The sequence below is a fragment of the Ursus americanus genome, chromosome 2 (assembly GCF_024610735.1).
Source record: "Ursus americanus isolate L20-20 chromosome 2, mUrsAme1.1.p, whole genome shotgun sequence".
Lineage (NCBI taxonomy): Eukaryota > Metazoa > Chordata > Mammalia > Carnivora > Ursidae > Ursus > Ursus americanus.
The window spans coordinates 58089525-58095236 of NC_142128.1; the positions used below are offsets into that span (position 1 = coordinate 58089525).

Consider the following 5712-nt stretch of genomic DNA (forward strand, 5'->3'; position numbering starts at 1 on the left):
CTCACGACCCTGAGATCATGACCTTGAGATCATGACCTGAGCCAAAATCAAGAGTTGGATGCTTCACTGACTGAGCCCCCCAGGTGTCCCTCTCCTATGTCTTTAGATCTACTGCTCCATCTACTTGGATGTTGTTCCCAAACTTCTTTAAATTGAGATTTTAAACCCCCTGACTTTTGCTTCAAAGCCTGGCTTAATATGATGCCCTCTATAATACATTTTTTCATCCAGGCTCCTCACTCAATGGTGCCCCAGAGCCCAAAAATTGCTCTATGATCACATTAGTTTCCTGTTATGAGAATTCCCCAACTCCCTCTTCAACATTAAACAAACTTTTTTTTTTTCTAATTTCCCTAATATGAATTGCCTAACATCTTTAAGTTCTCTGTCAGATGTTTTTTTCTTTCCATCATGTCACCTCTAGTTCAATATCAATTGTTTGGAGAAGCTGGTTTTATGTTTAAAGGATACCACTTTTACCCCCAAAATTACTGTAGGCCAACATTATGGTTCCGAAACCTGGAGCAAGGGAGAAGGATACAGGATACAGAGGACTCCCCTTAGAATGAAAAAGGGAAACTTATTATTTTCATTTTTTTATAGTAGATCATGACTGTATAGTAGTAGTAAATCTCAAATGGTACTATGGACATTGAAAAGAAGCTTTTTTTTCTTTTGGTACAGAAACGCTGGTATAAAATTCCCTCTCGGCAGCAAGGTAATGAATATATAGCATAATGAAGCCATTTATGAGTATTATGAGCAAAAGTAATTAGTAGTAGAAGTTAGCAATTAGTAGAATTTAGGCTGCATTTACATATATATCAGCGGGGGGCTGGGAAGGTTGCTGTTAATTTAAATAGCAACTTTAGAAAATGGGATTAGTGTTAATATAGGGTAAATGTGCACTCGCTTTAAGAGCACTTTTTATACATAATGTTTAAGCAAAAATTATATTATTTTGCATCACTTTGCAAGTAGTGTTTCACTGACAATTTATCTTCTTGCCTTGGAAAACATACCATTCTATCTAAAGTCCATCTGTCTAGTAAACTGATTTAAAATGCAGATTTGGTCATTATACAATTTTGTTTAAAATACATCTTTGTTTTCTCCAAATCTCAGGAAAAAGTACTAAAATGTCTACTCTTCAATGGCTGTCAGTGTGACACCTGTGTACCCATCTTGCCAATGCATTTCTTGTCAATGTCAGAGAAACAGTTTTTTTTTCCAGTCCTACTACAGTCTTGCAACTATACCTATTTCAGGTATTCATACCTTTGCAAAAAACTATTCCATAAGACCTGTAAAGTGTAATCCCATTTATTATTAAGTTTTCTCCAGTTCCTTATATTTTAATATCAGCTGATGTTTTATTTCCTTCAAGATTAGCAATCTGTCTTCCACATTAGCAATCAGCCAAATTCGGGCTGTATAATCAAATTCCCCAAGTATTTTGTGTGTAATCTTAATTCGATTTTGTCCCAAGTACGATTTCTATATTTTACTTGCATATTTACTTGTCTCTCTCCAGCATTGTTATGTGACACTCCATAACATTAGTTTGTTATTTTTGGTATACATATTTTTTTTTTTTTTAGGATTGCATGCTTCAGGCCAATCCCAGAGATTTTGATTAACTCAGGTTAAATTGATCCTGAATCATGAATTTAAAAAAAAAAAAAGAATCAAAAGGGAAAAAAAAAAGGAAGACCAAAGAAGTATTTGAAAATAATTACTTGGTTCCAAAAGTTTGAAATCAGTGTCCTGAAGGTAATTCTGTAATCCTAATACATTACTTAATGTTTCTGGAACATTAGAAGAAGAGAGAAAAATTGAAAAAAAGAAAACATAACTCTTCAATATAAACATCAACTTGGAAAACTTGATCATGCTTTAGTTGAATTAAAGATATTCAAAATATTGTATCATCTTATTTCCCACCTTCGTTTGTAACTCTGTGACCAATGGTTCCTAACATCCTTGTTGTTCTCAAATGTATCGTAATAAGATGCTATAATAAAGAACAGCACACTTTTGGTAAGATATCCCAGGGTAAATTTGTCCCATGGCTAAGAGGACTCTTAAACCCAGGTACAAGCCTTCCACCCTGCTCCAGAAACCACATAGCTCTAGGTGTGCAAGCTTCCACAGGTCTCTGGTCATATCATCCAAGTTTTCATCTCTCTACTTCCTATCAAAGTCACCTGTCATAGGTCCCATTCTCCCACAGTTCTGTCTCTGCTTTGGTTTGCAGCTCATGTAATAAACAGAGGCAAAGTATACCAAAGGCTTATGTGGGCTACATTCCTTATCCTACTATGTATCATCTCCCATTTATATTAAAAAAAAAAAAAGAATCTCTGGAATTAGAGTAACTTAATGGGAATCAGCGACATCAATAATAACAATTCAGGAGTGAGACGGGCTGTTGAGTTCTTCAAGAAAAAACAATTCCAAGTGCATAATCAGCTAGACTATACATATGGCCATAACTAAAATGTCATTTGAATGTTCTTAATTATTTATGTTTTTAGGAAGAATGAGCTCACTTTTAAATCATGTATTTATATTTTACAGGATTACTTAGTGTTTTAGGTGACTGGATGCTGGCCTTTCTACAGGCACCATTGCCTGATGTTTGGTTTAGCAGGAGAGGAGAGCACAGCAGGTAGAGGAGTGAAGTGCCAGGTGTCGTTTAGGCACCTTATAGAAGCTAAATTTAATTTAATTCCAATCTAGGGAACACTAAAATGTCTCAATTAACTTAGCATTGAGTAATTAAGAATATGAATATTTTTAATATAAAAAGCACCAGGATCCATTTTATAAAAGTTGTTTAAATATAATAACAATCAACATAATAACAGATTATCACATAGACGCATGCAGAGCATACTAATAAAGGATAAAATATAATCAGAACATAATGAACGTAATAATGTAAGGCTAAAATGTTTTAAAATTAGGAACATAAATTCATTTCTTAACATATCATGAAACTAACATATTCCATAATGTTGCCCCTGGTTTATCTCTTACTTTTGTTGGGGAAAAAAAACCCCAGCATTATAATATTTAATTACAGCTATTTAATAAACATTAAAACAGAAAAAAATGACTTAATTCTCTTTTGATGAAGTCATAATATTACAAAAGTATAGCACATCTCTTACAGATGGAAAATGAAAAAGAAAAAAATTGCATTAAATCGTGGAATGAAATCCATAATCCTTGGATCACAATGCATTATGTGTCAGAGTTTGAGCAATAATTTGGTTTGTTGAAAACATATGAAATTAAGAGAAAACTGCATAAGTCTACTGCCTATCTTAACTGTTAGTATTTCACTATATGCTTCAAGAAAGACATTGTTAGTTTGCTTGCTTGTTGATTTGTACTGTAGCCAGGTTATTACAATTTCCTTTGGCATCTGGTAATCATATATTCGATCAGTAAGGTCATTTTGCCACTGCCAGCTCCTATTAACTCTTAACATTTTTTTCTTCATACATGTCTCAGTTCACATTCTTCAATGAACTGCAATTTAAAGCTCTAACCTAATGGCTCTCCTGTGGTACAGGCCAACTTGCCCAAACATAAAATGGCTCTTGAAATCGGGTAAATATTTGTTAAAATTATTAATCCAGAAAATAGCTCTTAGTCACTTAAATTCCAATTAGTAACCTGAATTCCCTAGTTAAACACTGTATTAAATAAAAATGTATTCTACTTGCCTTGTCACTCACAGCATCCCACTCTGTGTTCAAAACGCTAAAATTTCATTATCAAAAATTCTTGCCAAATAAACAACCTAGCCTTAATATATTTAAATTGTATATGCTGGATAAAAATAACCAGTAGAGAACCTCCCCTTTATATGTGGGCAAAGGACTCTCTGGGTACTTCAGAAAATACTTGATTCTATTGGTGGCTTCCTGTGACAGCTTTTTTTTTTTTTTTAAGATTTTATTTATTTATTTGACAGAGAGAGCACAAGCAGGGAGGGTGGCAGAGGGAGAGGGAGAAGGAGACTCCCCCCCTCCCCCCCGCAGCAGGGAGCCCAATGTGAGGCTGGATCCCAGGATGCTGGGATCATAACCTGAGCTGAAGGCAGATGCCTAACCAACTAAGCCCCCCAAGCCCCCCTGTGACAGCTTTTATATATGACTTCCACAATAAATTTCAACTTCTTTTCTTCTCGTTATTACAGATTTTTAAGTAAAATGTAGACTGAAACATTTCCTTAGAGTATGCTTCTAGCCACTACTTCTTTTAAATTAAGGACGTTTAGCCCCTGCGCTGGCCTTGGTGCTGCAGCTCTGCCACCCTCACCCCTCACCCTTCCACCCCTGCGCCCACGCCTTCCACCGGGGTCTCTAACTCTTCTGCCGCTAGGTGCCGCTGTGCTGCCCTGCCCTGTGCGTTTTAGAAATCAGCTACTTAGGAAAAACAATATTTACTCCTGTGAGCCATCTTCTGAGCATCCCCTTCCAGAGACAGGGTCGTCTCTGTGCCTCTAGCTCAGGTCTGATGCTCATCTCTGGGGATTTGTGGATGTTTAGGCCCCAAAACATGCTCCAGATGTCACATGCCCCATCACTGCGGCAAAGAGCATCAGACTCTAGACGGGAGATCTGAGCATAAGCCTGTTTATACACAACCATATTATTTGGACAGAACAATTCCAGACCACAACTTCCCTTATCCAAAATTTGAACCTGTAGCAGAAACAGAAGATGAGACTACACCTGAAGTTGTTGAAAAAGAAAATGAATCAGAAATTATGGGGAGCCCGGGTGAGGCACCTGAGGGAGAATTGGATTCCATGGCAAAACATGAATCCAAGGAAGATAAAATTTTCCAGAACTTTAAAACTAAAATAGCCCTTGAGCCAGAGCAGATTCTCAGATATGGCAAAGGGACTGCACCCATCTGGATCTCTGGTGAAAATAACTCTCAAGGAAAGGCTATTCCATATTGCCCCCGTGGTGCCAAGACGATATTTGAATTCCAGGTCAGGCCTCAGCTTCTCAACTCCCTAAAGCCTGACAGGCTGGGCAGGAGTGTCGATTGTGGTGTCCTGGCTGTCTTCACCTACACTGAAAACTATGGACTGGGGATTGGCGACACAGAGGAATTTGTTTGGAAGCAAGATGTAAGAAACACACCCTAAAGATAACGTGTAAAGCTTTACAAATGCTCAGAATCTCTTAGCCCTTGCAATTCCATTTCTAGGACTTTATCCTAAGGAAATAATTGTACCAGAGACAAAGTGCAAAGATGTTTTAGGTGAGTTTACAATGTGTAAATATTAGTGAAACAAAAGTGTCCAGTGACAAGTGATTAAATACATTTTGATGTATCCCTACAGCAGAAGGTAATGCAGTCTTAATGACACAGACCTATATCCATGTCAAATAAGATACACGTTTAAACTGACACCAAGATATTCATAGTATGTGCATATCTTTGTAGAAGTATTTATACATGTGTATGTCCACAGAAATCTGGAAAGATACATGCTTGGTGGGAACTAGTTAACTATGAATGGTAGGACTAAGTGAAATAATCATTTTACCTATGTGTTTGTTTGTTTCTACAATAAAAATGGGTTAATTGCCCAGTGAAGACAAAAAATTAAGTACGTTTAGCTAGGGCATTTTAGATTTCAAGCAACAGAAATTAACTTGAGCCAGCTTAAGGAACACA

The 5712-nt window shown here is 36.7% G+C and overlaps 1 pseudogene; it reads left to right on the plus strand.

Moving 5' to 3' along the window:
* The first annotated feature begins 645 nt into the window (after window positions 1-645).
* LOC123800098 (uS5 assembly chaperone PDCD2 pseudogene) lies at window positions 646-5176 on the plus strand (annotated as a pseudogene).
* The last annotated feature ends 536 nt before the right edge of the window (window positions 5177-5712 follow it).